Source organism: Bos grunniens, chromosome 14 (assembly GCF_055505025.1).
Source record: "Bos grunniens cultivar Pamir isolate PY7600 chromosome 14, Bosgru_T2T1.0, whole genome shotgun sequence".
Taxonomy (NCBI): Eukaryota; Metazoa; Chordata; class Mammalia; order Artiodactyla; family Bovidae; genus Bos; species Bos grunniens.
The window spans coordinates 13341473-13363063 of record NC_141178.1 but is presented as its reverse complement, the minus strand read 5'-3'; the positions used below and the strand labels follow the sequence as shown (position 1 = coordinate 13363063).

The following is a 21591-nucleotide window of genomic DNA, read 5'->3' as shown; positions in this document are numbered from 1 at the left end:
CTAATGTTTGAAAATGATTAAAATCGCAGTAACTAATAAGAGTCAAATAAATGTCAGTAGATTTAATCCATCTAGAAGGTCCTTCTATTTTAAGGAAGACCTCATCAACTAAAGGAAGAGAGCAACCTGGGGAGATATAATTGAGCAGGGTGTCCGTCATCCACTCCTCTACTGTGTCAAAACTCCAGGGGAAGCTTGATCAGCAGTCCACACCGACACCAGCAACATACCCGGTCCAGCACCGGCCTTTGCCTCAACACTGACAGTGACATCCACAGGAGTCAATTTTCTCCTGTGCTTACGCAAGACTTAACTGTGTGCCATCCTGAGATACAGGAGTGATGAGAATTTTGTTTTATTCAACCTTCACTGAACATGTCTCATGTCAAGTCAAGAGGGCCTCCATGAAAGGCACTACTTTGTATTCTAGATAAAAAGGTATAAACAAGGACAGTGCAGCATGAAAGATGCCCTCCTAGTAGCACAGAAACATATACACCACCAGATATAAAAGTAGGTAGCCAGTGGGAGCCCTCTGTACGATGCAGGGAGTACAGATTCAATGCTCTGTGACAACCCAGCCAGGTGGGATGCAGTGGGAGGTTGGAGGTCAAGAGGGAAGGGACATACATATACCTATGGCTGAGTCATGTTGATGTACGGCAGAAACCAATAGAATAATATAAAGCAATTATCCTCCAAATAAAAATAAATTTAAATTCTAGAAAAAGGAGATGCTCTCCGTACAAGGGTCACACACAATGGACCTATGGGAGCAGATTTACAAGACTAATATCCTCCCAGTGATGGATGCAGAGGGCAGAATACATGCAGGTGCTTGCAGGGTGAGAGGGCAGGGCCAGGAGGGAGTGGAAGGGTACCTTCTGAGTGGAAGGTACCCAGCCCTTATCTGCAGACATGCTCCTGATTTTCCTACACTTGGAAAGGTGGCCCTAGGAACATGGCCAGATAATCTGCCCTGTAGAGGTCAGTGAAGAATTAAGCCAAATGTAAGACAACCGACACAGCTGATAGACTGAATGAGGTACCAGAGTAGAGTGAGGAGCGAAAAAACTGGCCTGAGCGTGCACATTGGCTCTGCCGCGGTTAGCTCTGTTATCTGAGACAATTTATTTAAATTCTCAGGACCTCAGTTTCCTTATCTGTAAAGTGGTGAGAAAGTAGGCGTCTCATAAAGTTGCCTTAAATACGCAATTATAGTGGTAGGAGACGTGAAGCACTTGGCGCCCAAAGAAAGAGTCTCACAGCAGCCCTCTTGTTTCTTGATCTCCTCGCCAGTCTCATGTCTCTATCTGGAGAATCTAAGTAGAAACGACTGCTCCCAATCACAGCAGTAGGATCCCAGCATCCAGGCCTGAGGACTCAGAGAAACCGCGGAAAAGTGGACACAAGGGGACGTCATGTTTGAGAAGACAGACATGTGTGCCCTAAATCTATTCAAAGGACCCAGGCACGTTTTGTTGTTGTTGTTGCTTGACTACTTTATTATGATCCTCAACCTGGACTTTAGCCCCTGTATCCATCCTTTTGCCAGTCTTCCAACACTTTTCTGTCACCAGTTCCTAGAGCCTTTATCAGCTGCCAATCTGTTTCTCCACTTAACACACTGAGGGACAACCAACTGAAGGCAAAATCCAAGGCTGTGTCATACACACAGCTGGGGTGCGGGGGAACAAGACAAGCTTTGCCACCTCCACACCCCTCCTGGGGATCAGCTCTGACTCTTGCCCCAGGGTCCTTGCAGACTTGGAGGACAGCGCTGTCCTGGCCAAGTCCCAGAACTGCAAAAAGACTTTCAAAGGCATCAGGTTTATCCTTCGCCCCCAGACTCAAGACTGCCTAAATACTAAAGAAAGAAATATGTCTAGTTATTAAAAAGGCCTTCATCTCTTATGAGCCACCAAATGGATTTTTTAATTCTCTTTACTGCTTCCCCAACTCGGGCAACACATGCAGATTGACCTCAACGAGCTCTGAGTGACAAGCGGAGAAAACAAAGCAGAAAAGAGAAGGGAGGAAATGTGTCCAATTAAACCAGTAAGATTTAATTGCCCTTGTGGAGTTAAGAGAGACAAGGGTGATATCAGAGGACAGCTGGAGGTGGGAATATCTGCATGCCTTGGGGGCTGGGAAGGCCCTGCAGCGATTTAACCCATTTGTTTAATCCTCGGGCTTTGCTGATATTAATACCAGTTTAACTCCCTTGTTAAATACCAGCTAGATTGCTCTCATGGGAGACCAGAAACAAAGCAGTAACCTCCATTTATCCATGCGTTCAATGGGCACCTACTGTGTGCCGAGGGTATATCCAGGCCCTCATCACATTGAACTCCTCAGTAAGTCAGCTGGACATCTGAGGGTTATGGCCCTTTATAAGAGCAACCCCCGTGGTCTGAAACACCCCCTTCAGCTTGGCTGTGAGTGCTTGCAACCTCAGGATTCAGAGTCTGCTTCATCTCTTTTCACTGCTGCCATCAACACGGGCTGGGCAGCTGGAGGTGCTTGATAAGTTCTATCTGACCCATAATCTAGAAGGCATGGGCTTCCCAGGTGGCTCAGTGGCTAAGAATCTACCTGCAATGTAGGAGACCCAGGGTTGATCCCTGAAGTCAGGAAGATCCTCCAGAAAAGGAAATGGCAACCCACTTCAGTATTCTTGTCTGGGAAATCCCATGGACAGAGGAGCCTGGCAGGTTACAGTCCATGGGGTCACCAAAGAGTCAGACATGACTGAGAGACTGAGCATACACACACACACACACACTAGAAGACAAGTTCTTGACTTCAGGATAACATTTAATCCACTAAAAGGAAACTTTTTCCAAAAGGCCGATTTTATAGAGTGGATTTCAAAAGACTGCCTATGTTCTCAGAGTAAGCAATCTGACATGATAAAGGCCACGTTCAGAGTGTCCTCAAAACGTGGGCACACGTGGTACAGGACACGAACAGACTCCAAGCTCGCGATTGCTTTGTTTTAACCTTGGCAGCCCTGCAGCTTGGCTCCCACATTCAAAGGGATGATGTATTTTCCCATATTTATTATTTGCACTGGACTACTGAGGAAAAAAGCAGGGCAGCAGGCCGGTGTGTCTCAGTGTGCCTGCCAGGAATAACAGAGAGGCCTCGCACCAGTGCCTCATTAGCTTATGGAAAACAGTTCCCTAAGGAAACTGCGGGGTGTAAATAAATCTAAAACATTTCAGCCTTTTGAGGCCTGTCGATGCCAAATTTGTAAAACAGTGGTGGCTCAAGAACGCTGTAACATTCTGTTGCACGTCTCATAAATTTAGCAGAAGTTCTATAGTCTGTTAATAAGCAAAATAAGGTGATATCACAGATGTATATTTTTTACTGAAATATGCATTACTTTGTTATTTATAAGAAGCAAAAGTATAGCTGGTAGGGTAAATTCAGTCTAAAAGAACAGGATAGTTCTAGAGATGGTCAGGCATATACCTTCCTCACTCAGGGACCTGTTAAAGGAAATCTCCTCTGTAGACGCTGACCCATGCCTGAGTATATGGCCAAAACTGGCTATAGCTTCACATATTATCCAAGCTTCAAACATGATGTTAGAAAGTATTATACACGAGGGGAACAAGTGAAGCTTAAACCTAAACCTCTGATAGAATATTTCTGTTAACCATTAACAAGTGGTATCTCTAAGTCAAAGACAACTTTTGGTCTAATCCTTCTATTTAGTAAACAAGAACCCTGAGACCCACAGAAGCAAAGCAATTTGCCAGAGTCACAATGCAAGACAGGGGCAGAGCCAAGAAAGCATGTTTCTCTCTGTCCACTGCCCATAAGACTAACAGGATGAGGGCTGCACAGCACTCAGCAGCCTGCCTGGCACATTGGGAACACTTGACAAAGGTTGGTTGTGACCATCACTGTTACCATCATCATTATTTCTGCCGCCCTGCCATGCTGTTATACAGCTTATGTTTATCTCTTGACCAACAGTCATGACTGGAGAAGCTCAAAGTAGGATTAGTTTCATATCTACTATCAGTAGCAGAAGTAGTTTCACACCTACTATCTTCTATTTTAACGTGTTGTATTAGCTCAGTGTCCCTCATTAGACGATCCTCCCCAGTACTAGCTCCTGGGTCCAAGAAACCCCATACACTCTCAGTGTCCCTTAATAAGCATAACATGTTGTTTCCCACTAAATCATGATCTATTCCTTAAGTACCAACAGACTAAATTTTATCAAGGCAGGAAGCGCATCTACTTTTCTATCATTGTAGCCTCAAACTCTGTGCATAGTAGGTGCTCAATAAATAGTTAATAGTTGTGGTGTTCGATGTTGGGGTTGTTGCTGTTGTTGTTGAGTTGCTAAGTCATGTCTGACTCTTTTGACACCTCATTGACTGTAGCCTACAAGGCTCCTCTGTCTATGGGATTTCCCAGGCAAGAACACTGGAGTGGGTTGCCATTTCCTCTTCCAGGAGAGCTTTCTAATCCAGGGATCAAACCTGCATCTCCTGCATTGGCAGATGGGTTCTTTACCTCTGAGCCCTCAGGGAAGTCCAGCTGGTAGGAAGCCAGAAGCAAATAAGGCATGATATCTCTCCTTCAGGGTTTCACAGTCTGATGAGGCTAATCATTCTTGAACCTATTTCAGTTTTCACCCCATATCGTCCCTGTATGTCACTGCTGCTGCTAAGTCACTTCAGTCGTGTCCGACTCTGTGTGACCCCATAGACGGCAGCCCACTAGGCTTCCCCGTCCCTGGGATTCTCCAGGTAAGAACACTGGAGTGAGTTGCCATTTCCTTCTCCAATGCATGAAAGTGAAAAGTGAAAGTGAAGTGGCTCAGTCATGTCCGACTCTAGTGACCCCATGGACTGCAGCCTGCCAGGCTCCTCCATCCATGGGATTTTCCAGGCAAGAGTACTGGAGTGGGGTGCCATTGCCTTCTCCGTGTATGTCACTGAGCCCATGCATTTACCTCTTCACAATATAGTCTAAATTCCTAATAATCCAAGAATAACCCTCAAGCAAGATTTTATCCAAGATTTGTCATAAATAATAGCCCCCAAAAATAATGCACCATTGGGCTGTAGAGCAAAAGAAAGCTGTGTAGCACAGGTTAAATAATTTAAAAGCTATATAATTCTTTAAAGAAGAGGAAACTAACCTAAATGTAATTCAAAACAGATAAAATAAACCTCTCAAAAGAATTACATTCTGAGAAGCTACTTGATCTATACCTAAGTTGGATAGCACGTGACTTAGAGGAGCAAAGGTCTCAGCGAAAGTTTATGAACCAGAATATGCAAACAAAGGCCAAGAATTAACACCTGGTCACAGGCTGAGGCCAGCCCCAGGAAGGGAGCACCTGGGCAGGCTAGAGGTGCACAGACATGGTCCCAACTTACGAGGGACTCTCCGGTGGGTCTTAACAGTGCTTTTCAAATATTAATGTAGACCAGAAGCCCCTGGAGGGCTTGTAAAAGCATACATAGCTGGCCACTCTCAAAGTTTCTGGGGTAGAACCTGAGGGTTGACATTTCTAACACATTTCCCGGTGATGCTGGGGCTACTGGTCCAGGAACCCTTAGTTTAGAGAAAGCACAGCACACGGATCCCAACACATACGGACATAAGGAATCAGCATCAACAACCTGCAGGGCATGTACTATGCTTGCCTTTTAAAAGTTCCCTGAGCCAATCACCAATTACGTATGCTATCCATCTGAGTGGCTCTTGAGCCAAAGGAGAAGATGAAAGAATTAAGTAGTCATTCCAGCTAATGGGACACAATGTAGGAAATAGCCTGATGTGGAAACCACCCCCTCCCAAAAAAAAGCTCCTGAAATAGAGAAGAATCAGAACCAGAGTCAAAAGGGTGGTGAGTAGAAGAACTTGACAAGAAAGGGAAAAGTTGAGAGGAGAAATTGCACCCCTGGAGTAGTGCCAAGGAACTGGCGCTCCCCCAGACTGTGGATCCAGACCTTGTAACGGCCCCGTTTATTGAGCACTTTCAGTCTCTGTCCTAGGGGCTGGACATGTCTCTCTGAAACCTCACAACATCCTCCAGGTAGGCGTCGTCTCTTTTACAGATACAGAAGCAAGGCACAACAAGATGAACTAATATCGCCACAGCAGCTAGTAAGTGCTGGCTTTAGGATTCGGACTCATGTCTGTCTGACCCCCAAGCTTCACTCTTATCCCCCACCCCGTCTGCTTTCCTATTTCCTTTCTCTAAAAATGAAACCCAAAGGAAAAGGAATTGTGGGAAACCACAAACAGCAGCATATGGCTAGAGAGAGGTAAGGCACACAGAATAAGAGGGAGTCGAGTGTGTATAGAGGCTCAGGTTTCAGGTTTGAGACAAGATAGATCTGCATCAGATCTGTGCTTCTCCACTAAGGAGCTATGTGGTCTTGGGCAGATCACATAATCTGATCCCAATTTACTTATCTGTATAATAGGGATATTAATGTCTATCTTCCAGAGTTATTAGAAGTAATATGGATTTTCACATTAGAATGTCTAATTTTTACATCAAAACTTTAGATATCTTTACATTAGAACTGGCATATTTTAGGGCATCTCCTAGCAAGTTGTAGGTGTACAAAGGTGAAGGTAGCAGCAGTGATTTGGCGGAGACCTCAGTGGTTGAGGGGCTAGAAAGAGAACCTCTAACAGCTTTAATAAGTTTCAAATATCCAGGTTTGAATCAAGCCTACACCCAATACAAAGGGAACCTACTGCTATGAGTTAACCAACAGGGGATGTGGAAAACGGAGAGGTATCTGAAGAATGGAAGTGAACAACTTCTGATCCTCATGTTCAGAGCTGAAATAAATATATATTCCAGAAATTCTAGACTTTTAAGCTTATGATTGGACATGTGCAAGTCCGGTACTTGGTCACCAGGATGAAGCATTTCTCCATAATTCAGAGATAAAACAAACAAGGCTTCCCTCTGAGGGTTATCTAATAAAATCAACATATAATGCTGGAGCCGAGATCAGAAGTACTCAAAGCGACCTTGAAGAGATAGACTGGCCCAAAGGTTCCAACAGACTCTCCTGGAACCTAATGGAAGATATTTACAGAACTAGAGGAAGAACATATAGGGGAGATTGATAAGAAATAAGACAGAATAAACAGGAACAGTGGGCAGTAACTCTTCCTTACTAAGAAGAAATTGCTGTGGTCCAACTACACGGACCACAAACTCCTTGAAGACGGGAACTGTTCCTATTCACCTGAGCATCTCCGGGACCCAGTACAGCGCCAAGCGCAAAGTAGCAACTCAGGACAAGAAAGCCCCTCTGGATACACTCTGGGAAGCCAGGACTATGATGACAGCTTTCACAAAGGAGTTCCCTGTGCTCTGCTCTGACATGTCACTTGAAAACGTTCCCCAGTTCTCCATGACCCATACTCTGAAGACCCAAGTCCCTCTTGGCCTGATACTCCAGCCCCATTCTATTTTCCTTTCCAGTTTGGTTTTCCATTCCTTTTTTTTTTTAATTAGTCAACTCTCTACTCCTGCCAAACTGATCTACTTGTGCTCCCAACAAAGTAGCCTTATATTCTCTTGACTCTGTGTTTCCCTACATAATTTGTCTCCACCATAACTGCTCCCTCTGCTTCTCCACACCTTCCAAGATCCTATCTCTGGAAACGTCCCCTGACCATCTCAGGAGAACGTTCCATCTCCCACTTTGAAACTCTCTGAGCTCTTGTTTCTCTGCCATTCATTCAGCATTCACCAAATACTACCTGTGTTGACGTTCATGTTTTTTCAAATGACTGTGTCCTACCTCCCCAGATGAACCACAAACATCACTTCTTATTCATCGCTGCGTCCTACCTCGGACCTTGCACAGAGTTAGCACTTCATAAATGTTTGTTGGTGCTGTGAACGGTGAAAAACAAACGCTGCTGTGGTAATTCTGAAGCATCTGACACGCCCAATCCGCCCGCACGCTAATGTCATTGCTTCCACCGTAGATAAACAATGTCTCTTCCACCAGCAGTTTCCACTGGTTCCACCCTGTGCCCTGAGTAAGCGGGGACAAAGGGAGACACTTGTTATTTGTCTCAGACTGGTTGGGAATCTCCAGACTGTCAGAGACTCATGGGCTTTCATATCTCCAGTAACCATCCCTTTAGACCTGCTTCTGCTTGTCAAGCAGCTATGCTATGCTACGCTAAGACTTCAGTCGTGTCCGACTCTGTGCGACCCCATAGACGGCAGCCCACCAGGCTCCCCCGTCCCTGGGATTCTCCAGGCAAAAACACTGGAGTGGGATGCCATTGCCTTCTCCGTCAAGCAGCTATAGGGATCTTCTAAAAATCGTTTAACACCACTGGGCCTCTGTAAATGTCTGTCCTTCCAACTTAGGGTTGTCATTAAGATAAAGGAGACAATAGAACTCAAAACGCTCTGAAAAGTCTAAAGCTCTGTGAACCAAGAAGAGTTTTAAGTAACCAACTTAGCCCTTTTATCCCTCTAGGACATCACTTAGCTTGGTACCTTGGTAACTTAACCCCTTGAAAGAACTTTAGGGTACCTTGAACTTACCCCCTTTTCTTAGAAGTTAGTATTGTTTTTGCTTTAATCAGAGAAAGACTAAAGCATTAGAGAGAAACTGGCTCAGAGAGAAATGCTTGGGCAGGAAGGTATCTTAAGAGTTCATTGGATTGTGTTCCTTTTCCTCTATGGCCTAATTCTGAGTTTATACATGCTGAAAGGTACTTCTTTTCTTTCAAATGCTTCAAAGAATAGCCCTGAGAAAACAACAGGGATTACTTACACATGCAAGACAGCTAAGAACAAAAGGTCAGGTAGGCTTGGGAAACCTCAGTCCCTCCAGATTCCTCCAGCTCCACTGGCCATGGGCAGGTGAGCTGATTATACAGCATCCATCAATTGGCAGGCACTGAGGAGACAAGAGAAAACTACCTCTCTAGAATCCCTAGTAGCTGCGTCTTCTACTAAGAGATCACTTTCTCTAATAGATGAGAATGCCCCAAAGAAAAGTTCTTTCTCCTCTCCAGGATCTCTGATTACAGCACCGATGAGCAGACCCTGACAAGCTCACCTAAGTTACCCTCAGACGTCTGAGTGCTTACTGTGTGTCCAACAGGGCCATATGCCCAACCAAGCCTTAGGTTTCTGTATGTGAATGGAAGGGCCTGATGTTCGGCATACTACAGCTGGAAAACACTTTGGCCAAAACCTTTGTGCTTGCTCCAGTGCAGTTCCCCTTAACAGAGGTTCTTCTTTGATATCAATCCATCCCCACTAGTTCACGCTGCTGATTGAATCCGGCCTTTCTTATAGACAGAGGCACAGATGATCATAGAAGCACATGAGACGTGGACAAGAAGGTACAGAAAACATAAAAAGACCTTTCCCTGCCCGATCACTGCATGAAAAAATCCACTGGGAATCTGGTCTTGGCCATCTCAGGCTGCCATTACAAAATACCACAGACTGGGTGACTCAACAGAAATTTCTTTTCTCATAGTTCTGGAGGCTGGAAGTCCAAGATCAAGGGGGCAGTCTAGCTGAGAGAATGAGAGCTCTCTCCTGGGATTGAAGCAAAGGAGAAAGCAAGCTTTCTGGTGTCTCTTCTCATAAGGGCACTGATCCAACCATGAGAGCCCCACCCTCACAATATCACCTAAACCTACCAAAGGCCCCATCTCTAATGCCCCATCAAAAAATGCTGAAGTAGGCTAGCACTTCAACATTAATTTGGAGGAGACCCAAGCATTCAATCTACAACAGAGCCCCAAAGAATGTCCAGAGCAATTCTCCACACTACGAAAATCAGCAAGTCCCACCCCTGTTACTTCCCCAAAGATGATAGCCTACAACCTGCAATTCCATTGGCTTCCAAATCTTTCAGTGACTCAAGAGTGGTGGGCCCCGAATCTGGGTCCTGAGCCCCTGCCCTCAGCCTTATTCCTTCATTGATTTTATAGTTTTAGAGGTTAATAGATTATAAAATATTGTGTGCAAACATAAGCATAATATCCCACATAGTTTTGTTTTTACAAAAATACCAAAATACTAAATTAAACAAAAAAACATAAAACTAAAGGTACAAAAAGGGGTGTTCCTGGTGGTCCAGTGGTTAAGAATCCGCCTTGCAATGCAGGGTTTGATCCCTGGTCAAGGAACTAAGATCCTATGTGCTCTGGGGCAATTAAGCCCTAGTGTCACAACTCCTGAGCCTGCACACTCTGGAGCCCACGTGCCAGTACCAGAGAGAAGCCCGCCTGCCACAACTAAGACTCAACATAGCCAAGTAAATTTTTTGTAATAAAAATAAAGGTTCAAAAAGCCTGATGGGCCTCTTCCATGTGCTGTTTCTGCCCAAGGGGCTCCTTAGTCTGAATCTCTCTCCAGAATGTGCTCTCATGCATAGGCATGATATCAAAACACTTACCAACCAACCAGCCGTCCAGATAGCGCTCAGCAAAAGACTGAGTGGGGTCCTGGAGACCCCTACTGTGTCCAGACCATTTACCAACCAGGCCTGAAGCTTCCCCACATTTAAGCAACCAGGACAGTCATCCGTCTGTGTACTGAGCCCTTGGTCAGCTGGTACACGAGCTTACAATTGAAAAGTTCTTCCCTAGGATTCGTGCTCAGGTTCAGAGACTCCACTTCAGCATTCAGTCCCCTCAGCAGCAGCCCATCCCATTTCTCCCTTGTCTTTCTTGGATGTTATCTGCCTATTACACAACATAGTAAACTCCATTGAGAACTCCACCCCACTGTTTCATCCACTGCCCACAAGGCTCAATGCTGTGCTTTTATACATAATGGGACATCAAGAAACACTAAATAAAACCTATCCTGAGCTTTTGGAGCCACCCAGATGATCTGGACATCACTGCCCTGTAGACATGTGTTGTGGACTGAATGTTCATGTCCCCACAAAATTCATATGCTGGAGACCTAACCCTCAGTGTAGCAATATGTGAAGATGGGACTTTTAAGGAATTAACTTAGTTTCAGTTCAGTTCAGTCGCTCAGTCGTGTCCAACTCTTTGCGACCCCATGAATCACAGCACGCCAGGCCTCCCTGTCCATCACTAACTCCCAGAGTTCACCCAGACTCACGTCCATAGAGTCAGTGATGCCATCCAGCCATCTCATCCTCTGTCATCCCCTTCTCCTCCTGCCCCAATCCCTCCCAGCATCAGAGTCTTTTCCAATGAGTCAACTCTTCACATGAGGTGGCCAAAGTACTGGAGTTTCAGCTTCAGCATCATTCCTTCCAAAGAAATCCCAGGGCTGATCTCTTTCAGAATGGACTGGTTGGATCTCCTTGCAGTCCAAGGGACTCTCAAGAGTCTTCTTCAACACCACACTTCAAAGGCATCAATTCTTCGGCGCTCAGCCTTCTTCACAGTCCAACTCTCATATCCATACATGACCACAGGAAAAACCATAGCCTTGACTAGACGAACCTTTGTTGGCAAAGTAATGTCTCTGCTTTTCAATATGCTATCTAGATTGGTCATAACTTTCCTTCCAAGGAGTAAGCATCTTTTAATTTTATGGCTGCAGTCACCATCTGCAGTGATTTTGGAGCCCAGAAAAATAAAATCTGACACTGTTTCCACTGTTTCTCCATCTATTTCCCATGAAGTGATGGGACCAGATGCCATGATCTTCGTTTTCTGAATGTTGAGCTTTAAGCCAACTTTTTCACTCTCCTCTTTCACTTTCATCAAGAGGCTTTTGAGTTCCTCTTCACTTTCTGCCATAAGGGTGGTGTCATCTGCATATCTGAGGTTATTGATATTTCTCCCAGCAATCTTGATTCCAGTTTGTGCTTCTTCCAGCCCAGCGTTTCTCATGATGTACTCTGCATATAAGTTAAATAAGCAGGGTGACAATATACAGCCTTGACGTATTCCTTTTCCTATTTGGAACCAGTCTGTTGTTCCATGTCCAGTTCTAACTGTTGCTTCCTGACCTGCATACAGATTTCTCAAGAGGCAGATCAGGTGGTCTGGTATTCCCATCTCTTTCAGAATTTTCCACAGTTGATTGTGATCCACACAGTCAAAGGCTTTGGCATAGTCAATAAAGCAGAAATAGATGTTTTTCTGGAACTCTCTTGCTTTTTCCATGATCCAGCAGATGTTGGCAAACTTAGTTTAAATGAGTTTAAATGAGGTCATAAGGGTGGGGCCCTGATCAGACAAGATTAGTGTCCTTATAAGAAGAGACACCAAAAAGAGCTTGATCTCTCTCTCTGCTCTGCTTCACACAGACACACATGAGCACCCAATAAGATGCAGACACCTATAAGAAAAAGAAAAAGCCTTGGAATGAAACCTACCTTTTCCAACACATTGATCTTGGCTTTTTAGCCTCTAAAATATGAAAAATGACTTTCTTCTGTTCAGGCCACCAGTCTGTGGTACTCTGTCATGGCAGCCCAAGATAACGATATGACATGACATGCCCATTTTATCATCCTCACAACCACCCTATGAGGTTGGTGTTGTCATCTCCACGTAAAATGTATGAAAATCAAGGTTTAGAGAGGCCACCTCATATGTCTGTGTTTGAGAGGCAGTAAATCCAAACAGGCTCAAGTCTCCAACAGATAGCAAAGCCCACATTCTTAACCACTAGGCTAGACTGCCTTCTAGAAGTGCCTCACAAAAGAAACCATCATCCTCACTGACACAGTGACAACAGCTAATGTACATGGAGTCCTCACATGCTGAGGTGCCACTATGCACTTCTCATTTAAACTCACTTCATTCTTGTAACCACACTTTGAGGCAGATATAAACATGTGCTCAATTTCAGTTCCAGTTCAGTTGCTCACTCGTGTCCAACTCTTTGCAACCCCATGAACTGAAGCACGCCAGGCCTCCCTGTCCATCACCAACTCCCAGAGTTCACCTAAACCCATGTCCATTGAGTTGGTGATGCCATACAACCATCTCATCCTCTGTCGTCCACTTCTCCTCCTGCCTTCAATATTTCCCAGCATCAGGGTCTTTTCAAATGAGTTAGCTCTTTGCATGAGGTGGCCAAAGTATTGGAGTTTCAGCTTCAACATTAGTCCTTCCAATGAACACCCAGGACTGATCTCCTTTAGGATGGACTGGTTGGATCTCCTTGCAGTCCAAGGGACTCCCAAGAGTCTTCTCCAACACCACAGTTCAAAAGCATCAATTCTTCAGCACTCAGCTTTCTTTATGGTCCATCTCTCACATCCATACATGACTACTGGAAAAACCGTAGCTAGATGACTAGATGGACCTTTGTTGGCAAAGTAATGTCTCTGCTTTTTAATATGCTATCTAGGTTGGTCACAACTTTCTTTCCAAGGAGTAAGCGCCTTTTAATAAGTAGCACCTAATAAGGAAGCCAGGGACACCGGACTCCCCTCGTCTCTCACTTCAACCAGTCTTCTGCTTTCCCCCTCCTTTCTCCTTGTAGCCACCTTCACCAGACATATACAGTGAATCACATGCCATTTTGTTGGGTTGGGTGTGACTCTCCAAGTGGTCTTAAATTCTTTCTGGGACAGGGCAGGGTGTGCCCTGACTTTTCTTCTTCCAATCCACAAAACGGCAGGATGTTGGAGCCCCACTAGTTCACAAGGACAATGTCTGGAAAAAAGCCAGACAACATGACTTCTGCTGGTAGTTTCTTGTTTTCTGTCTATTCACAGGCAGCCCCCAGCCTGGGACTGAGGGAGCAAATCACATCCAGGCACACGCCAAGGAACAGGTCCAAGCCCGCTTTGCTGGCAGAGCAGCAGCCCCTACCCTGCCCTCCTCACAGCTCTAGCAGCCTGAACCAGCAGTCAGCATCACCCTTCCCTTCTTGGTTCCTCTGAAGGCACATGTGGACCAGTGCACCACCATCCACCTTCCTGGCCTCCTCTAGGATATAAACAGAAGGTGCTGGATCCTTTTTCACTAGGGGTCAGAAAATGAAGCCCTGCCTTCAAGGCTGACTCTCTCCCAAAGCTAGATCAGACCGCATCTCCCCTAGATGCCCAGGCCTCCTGGGGTGGCTGCACCTCTCTGCAAGGCTTTGGGGTAGAAGCTGACATCACAGATTCCCAAAGCATGAAGTAGTAACTGGGCCATGATCCAAGAAAATGTCTTTCTTCCCCACCAGACCCCCTGAAGTGTCTATGTACCCTCTAAGAGAGGTTTTGTGATGCTGAGCACACCATTTCCTGCCACCTCCTGGATCTCCCACCGGGGAACCTGGAAAGGTAAGATGGCTGCTCCTAACAGCAGCTCCACCCTGGACGCGGTGGCTGCCGGGAATGGGGGCTGGGAGAGTGTGTGGATTTTTTTTTAGAAAAGAGGACACTTCCTGTTTCAGAGCTTGTTACACCAACATTATCCACTGTGGTTTTCTTGATTTGTGTAAAGTAACACTGTTGCTGTTCCCTTCTCCTTTTAAAAACAATTTTATTGGCATATAGTTGATTTGCAGTGTTGTGTTAATTTCAGGTGTGCAGCAAAGTGAATCAGTTAGACACATGCACATACCCACTCTTCATTTGACATTCTTTTCCTGTATCGGCCATCACAGAGCACTGAGGAGACTTCCCTGTGGTATCAGCAGGTTCTTATTAGTTATTTATTCTACACAGTAGTGTGGATATGTTGACCCCAATATCCCAGTTTATCTCTCCCTCCCTTATCCCCTGGTAACCATAAGTTTGTTTTCTACATCTGTGACTCTACTTGTATTTTGTAAATAACTTCACTTCTACCCCTTTTTTTTCAGATTTCACATATAACTGATATCATATGGTATTTGTCTTTCTGTGTCTGACTCATTTTACTCAGTATGACAATCTCTAGGTTCATCCATGTGGCTGCCAATGGCATCCTTTTGTTCTTTTTATGACTGAGTAATATTCCATTATGTATATGCATCATATCTTCTTTATCCGTTCCTCTGTTGATGGACATTTAGGTTACTTCCATATTACTTTCTGTTGCGTTATTTCTAAAGGCCTCTCCCACAGTCCCCAAAGTATCTTCTGCTATGGATGGTCAGCTCTGTCCACACCCAGGGCAGTCAGGACCCACCTGGGTTCACAAAAGGGGTCTGGAGAGGCCCAGCTGACTCAAATCTTTCCTCCTGCAGGAAATTCCCACCATTCAGTTGTTCCTTTAGGCAGGGAAGCCAACCAGAACAAATTTAAGAGCCAGAACTTGTCACCATTATCAAAAAGGACCTTGATTATTTTTTTTCTAATTGATCATTTTTTCTAGCTTGTGTCAAGGGTCTGAAGTTTACACACTACTGTTCCAGTGTGAAAAGTGTTGATTCTTTTATTTTCCCACATCTGAACTGAGCCTGCTCAAAAGCTCCCATTCCCAGGCTGAGTAGAAAAACATTATTAATACATCTGTTAGTTAAGTTTATCCAGTCTCTTCCCATTTAAGGCAGTTTCATAGGTGGTAAATATTTTCTCAGAGTTCGAGGTCACTTTTGGGACTATTTCTTTCCTCCAAGGATCTCCCCTGCCCCTTCTCCAGCCTAACATGGCATGTGAGTGTGAGGCGATGTTGCTGTATCCTCAAGGTGCTAAGAGAAGGGGTGCCTGTGACCCTCTGCTGAGCTCTAGGATGCCTCCCAGGTCCTGGACATCAGCCTGTCTACTGAAAACTCTTCTGAAGCATCAGCCTGTCTACTGAAAACTCTTCTGAAAGACCAGACTGTCTACTGAAAAGTCTTCTGAAGCATCAGCCTGTCTACTGAAAACTCTTTTGAAGCACCAGACTGTCTACTGAAAACTCTTCTGAAGCATCAACCTGTCTACTGAAAACTCTTCTGAAGCGCCAGCAACTGGTGATATATACACTCTTTCTCCCTAACGAGGACAGGCCCCAGGGACCCCCACTGGCTGAATCGGCCCCACCTTGCTCTTGGGTGTCCCAGAGTGCCACCATTAGTTCCTTTCTGAGCACCCGCTACAGGCACAGAATTCAACCACATCTCTCACAGATCCAAGCCACATGGTCTGCTGCCTGGAATACTTGCAGCGGCTACTCCGCAGTCTCCAGGCCTCCACCCTGGCCACCCACAGGCTGTTTTCAACACAACAGCAGAGTGACCTTCTTGAAACAGAATTCAAGTCCTATCCATCCTTTGCTCAAAAACCTCCAGCTGCCTTCATTTCACTCCGAGTAAAAGCCAAAATGTGAGGGACACCCGCTCCCTCCCACTTCACCCCTCCCCACCGGCACGCTCACATCCCTCTCACCCCATTCATCACGCTGGCCTCCTCGCGGAGTCCAACTCAGGGCTGAGAGAGAGAGGATGGAGAAGGAGCAGAAGGGAGAATCAGACAGGAAAAGGATATGGACGGAAGAGTCAGAAGCTGAGGGAAGGCAAGCGTGTCTGCAGGTGGCCCCATGGCTGGCAGACATGGGGAGAGAGAATGGCACGGAGCTGGTCCCTCTGCCCTGGTCACTCTGTCCCACATCCACCTGTCCAGATGCCTATGTCCTTCATGCTAGGGTTCACCCTCCCCCTCCACGTGGTCTCCTGTGCCCATTTGATGCTACAGTCTGCTTCCTGCCACCTCCAGCCCCATGAGGCCCCACACCCTGTTCTGCATTTCCATTTTTCCATGGCACTTATTGCCCAACAGAGTCTTTAAACTACCTATGTATTGTGTCTGTTTGTGTATCCGTCTTCCTCACTCCCTCACCCCGCCTCATTCCTCCAGAGCAAGGGTGCTTGTTTTGTTCACCAGCGCATCTCAAGTGCTTAGAATAAGGCCTGACACATAGTTCAGTTCAGTCACTCAGTCGTGTCCAACTCTGCGACCCCACGGACTGCAGCACACCAGGCCTCCCTGTCCATCACCAATTCCCAGAGTTTACTCAAATTCATGTCAATTGAGTCGGTGATGCCATCCAACCATGATTTTTCAATGAGCAAGGAAATCTTCTGGATCTTTTCCATCAATACAGCTGGAGGAGAGACCTCAGGCCCTTTTCCTGCTGATATGCTGTGTTGGGCTACCATTCCCACTGCAGACACCCACCCCCCATTGTAGGGCACCCCCCCCATTGTAGGGCAGAATGTTTTGGAATTTCAGAGGTGCTTTGGAAACCCAAGATCTGCTTTGGCTTCTCCTTCAGCCTATCCAGCATTTCTGCTCTCTCCCTGTTCACCATTCCCTCTCCTCCCCATCACAGGTGGAAGGACTTCTTTTTCATCTGTTCCTTTTTCTGTCTGTGTATGCCTTCAGTTGTAACCCACTAAGCTTTAGTCCTAACAAGTAGTGGGAGTTGGAGAATTCAGGACTCCTTTTTCTCTTTCAAGAAAGCCAGGATTTCTGGGCTATCATCTCTTTATGGTCCCAAAGATACACAGCCACTTGTCTGTTTTAGGCAATTCCCGCTCTTTCACTCTCTGGGACATCTGTTATGGGACATTCAGACTGTCATGACCAGAAGAGGCACAGGTAAGGGGACAGGCTGATCCGTAAGGGTATGGCTCACTGTCTCCCAAAATCTAGTCTCTCCTCTGCTAGTGTTAGAGAACTGTACCTGGGCACAAGACTGCCCAGAGGAAAACACATTTCTTAGCATCCTTCATACATCATGTCTGTACACATGAAAAAAATACGTATATAAATATTAAACATAAATACATTTTAAAATATTTTTCAGCCATTAAAAATAAACAAACCCTGCCTTTTTCAGCAACGTGAATGGACCTTGAGGATGTTATGCAAAATGAAACAAGTCAGACAGAGAAAGACTAATATTGTATATTCTTACTTCTGTATGGAACCGTAAAAAGCTGAACTCATAAAAACAGAGAATTGAACGATGGTGTCCAGGGGCTGGAAGGGTGGGGGACATGGGGAAATGCTGGTCAAAGTGTACAAACTTCCAGCCATAAGATGAATAAGTTCTGGTGGCTAGCCCTGAGGTTAGCCCTCAGTGAGTGTTTATTAAGAAGGCAAACACAAGAGGGAGGGATAAATTGAGAGCCTGGGATTGACATATACACACTACTATATATAAAAATAGATAATTAATAAGAAACTGCTGTATAGCACAGAGAGAGAGAACTCTACTCAATGCTCTGCAACAGCCTATATGGGGAAGGAATCTAAAAAAACAAACAACCAAAAAAAAGAATGGAGGTGTGTACATGGATAACTGGTTCACTTTGCTATACACCTGAAACTAATACAACACTGTAAATCAACTCTACTCCAAAAAAATTTTTTAAAGAAAACAAACAAATATAAATAGAATATTTTTCTCACTAGAGAAAAGTCTTCCCAAATGTAGGAGACCATAAACAATGCAATTCAATCAGAGGTAAACAAACACAATTTGAGCCTTCCCCTTCTACGTGTTAAATCTGACCAGTGTTCTCTACATCTTCATATTGTCCCTGACAGAGCATCAAATCTAACAGGTAGGAGGAAATGACCTTCCTCCGTGATGTCAGTCTCACAACCTGTGCGTTCCCTTAAGAACTCATTTTTCATGAATTTAACTACATGCTTCTTGGCTCTAATTAATAGGAACAACTACTTAGGCTTTCAAGAAAGCTGGACTTCTGGGCTATCACCTCTTTATGGTCCCAAAGACACACAGTGTAAACCACCTTGGGACTCTAGCAAGTTTCTTAGGTCTACCTAAGGTGTCATGCTAAAGCTCTCAGCACAGCCCTTAGTCTTACTTGATTTTATAAAAGTTTACTCCGCTGCTCCTTCAACCTTGACCTTGCACACTAAAGAGTCTTAGTCTTCACAGTCACACTTCTGCCGGCCCCAGATGGTTCCACTGTTCTTCTCCAGGTAAGAAGAGAAGTTGCTGGCTCTTCCTGAAACATCAACACAAGGTTTTTGAGAAAAATTGCCAGCAGCCTGTCCCTCGCCACCCACACATCTCTGCAAAGTGAATTTTACTCCCTCCCAGTCCCATTTCATCCCCTCCTTCTGCCACATACCCTAAGATAACCTTATATACCCCATCGTCCACAGGTTCCATCGTTTTCCAGCACCTGCCCCTTAGTGTGTATGAATGCAGTTTCCCAAGTACAGCACCACGAAAATGAGGCAGAAAGAAGAGGGGCTCTGAGACCCCGAGAGCCTTGAAGTCACCCAGGAGAGGAAAGGAGGTGAATAGGAGACACCAAAGAACAGAAGAAATAAGATCTACTATCCCTTCAAACACCTGCTGAGTGCCAGGTGCTATGGTAAATAATTTCATGCAAACATTTCATTTAGCCCCTTCCCTCCCAGACACATATTATTAATTCCATTTTCAAAGGAGAAAACTGGTTCCAATGGGGTTAAGTGACTTTTCATGAGGTCAACTCAGTCAATAAAAATTGGAAGTGCTCCAGGCACAGGCACAATGGAAATTATTAAGGCACAGCACCCATCTTTAGTAGACACAACTCACTAGGACTGATTAGTAGATGAAATAACCAACATCTAAATAGCTGGTGTCATGCACACATCTTTACACCTGCTTTTCCTGGAACCAGCCCTAATAAACATGACTCCATGATGTACATCTGAGTGGCTCCTCTGATGAACAGTGTTTAGCTTGAAGACAGAATGGTTATTCTCTGTCTTGCACCAGCTAGAGGGAGCCCCAGGCAGACACAGAGCATGAGCAGTGGCCAGAGCAAGATGAAACAGAGCCTGGCTTAGTAAATAAACACCACCTGCAGAGGTGATACTCCCATCTCTGTCCTCCCAACCCCTCTCAACACAGTCCTCCCCAAAACCTCTAAAAACCACTTACCAGAAGGCCTCACACGTCATAGTGAACACAGTGATTCAAGGTAAATCACTGGCTCTCTGAACCGCAGAGATACGCTTACCAAACTCAAGAAAATACTTGAAGACAAGAATGGATGTGGCTTCCACTTGGTTGGCCCACACGAAGGCTGGAAACAGGCCAACAGATAAAGAGGTCATTGTCATCAAGATTTACACTTACCCAGCAGGGGCAGAAAGGCTGCAAGAGTTATGTGACTCACTGAAGTTCAAGGTTAACTGATACATCATAAGAACATAAAACCAGGAAGGTGACCGTTAAACACAGCATTCATCTTCTTGGGCCTGAAAGCCATTCTGCAGACTGTCCATTAAATGCCTTTTCATTATTAGCAACTGGCCTTCCTAAAAGATCTGGGCAACTAGTAGCCTTCCACTGGCAAGACAGACTCAGGGAAAGTGAATATTTTCCCCTTTATGCTGAAGCCACTTATTTAAAAAAAAAAAAAAAGTTATACTGAAGTCACTTATTTAAAAATAAACAAAGCCAACTAAAGGAAATTCTTACTTGAAAGCCAGGACACTGGTGCTTTAGCAACATACAATCACAAAACCAAGTTCCTTATAACTGGGCCATGCTGCCCACAGACTCCTGCTCATTCAGCGCCCAGCTGATGATCTGTGCCCTGGAACACGTCTTGTGTCTTTTCCAGTTAGGCGATGCATATCCCATAGACAGAAAAGTGAAAATGACTGAGGAATTTTTCTAAAGTTCAATCATTTTGCAAGGATCAGGATACCAATAGATGTCTCCTAAACCTTCAGAGGCAATCCTGTAAAGGAAGCAGACGTTGGAAGAGGAGAAAACAAAAATCTATTCTTATGAAAATGTCGAGGAAATCTTGAAGAGCTCCTTTGGTGTAACCCTCTCTGAGGACTTACAGTGCCTGCAGATATCTGAACACACAGCAAATTACCAGTGGTTGCCCCACTGTCATCCCCAACCAACTTTCTCTCTCACTCATTCCCACTATAGAAGCTGAGGAAAAACAGCACTTGCTTTCCAAGCCTCTCTTGCAGCTAGATTGGTCATGTGATCACTTCTGATTAGTGAGAAGCATAGGAACATCTGCTGGGAGGCATCTGAGAAAAATTTTTCTCCCTAATGGGAAGAAGGGGGCTCATTTTGGTCTCAAGTTGAGGGTTCAGTTATCTTTCAACCAGAAGGGGCAGATCAGAAGAATTCCGTGCCAGCATTAGAATCCTAGAATTGTTCAGTGAGACCTAGAACCACCTGCCTACAAACCTCTTAGTAAATAAACAATAAAACATTCTTTTGCTTAAGTCACCACTTGTGGGCTTTCATGTTATTTGCAGCCAAAAGCACCCAACAGACTACAATGAGCATACAATGTTCCCACTCCAAGCAGGATTTGGTACTTCAATGCAGCCCCTAAAAGCAAATCCTATTCTGCCAAGCATCAGTGCAGACTTTTGCTGAAAATCATAAGGAAATCTGAAGAAGAGGTTCCATTCCCATGCTACCCAGTGCATTTTAATGTAAATCCAGAATCAATTGATTGGTTTCCCTTCCAAGTCCCACTTTGCACCCAGTCGCCTTCGTTCCTCTGGACATTTATCCCATGCAGATTTCAGTCTTGCTATCTTCAGATTGGAAATTCCCAATTCTCAACACCTTTTTTTCATCTCTGGCAATTTAGCTCCCTCCTGGATTTTCTAATCATGAGTTCTTACACCCGTAACTCTACTTGGTAAACAAAAGTCACAACTTAGTAGGATCTGCCCT

General features: G+C 45.0%; 1 long non-coding RNA gene across 1 annotated transcript in view; it reads right to left on the bottom strand.

Annotated features, from left to right (window-relative positions):
* Window positions 1–18877, bottom strand: part of LOC147359070 (uncharacterized) — a 69834-nt gene extending 50957 nt beyond the window's left edge. Inside the window, exon 1 of the long non-coding RNA XR_015140512.1 lies at window positions 18734–18877. This is a non-coding gene — a long non-coding RNA (uncharacterized LOC147359070). The remainder of the gene's footprint in view (window positions 1–18733) is intronic.
* Window positions 18878–21591: the final 2714 nt, after the last annotated feature.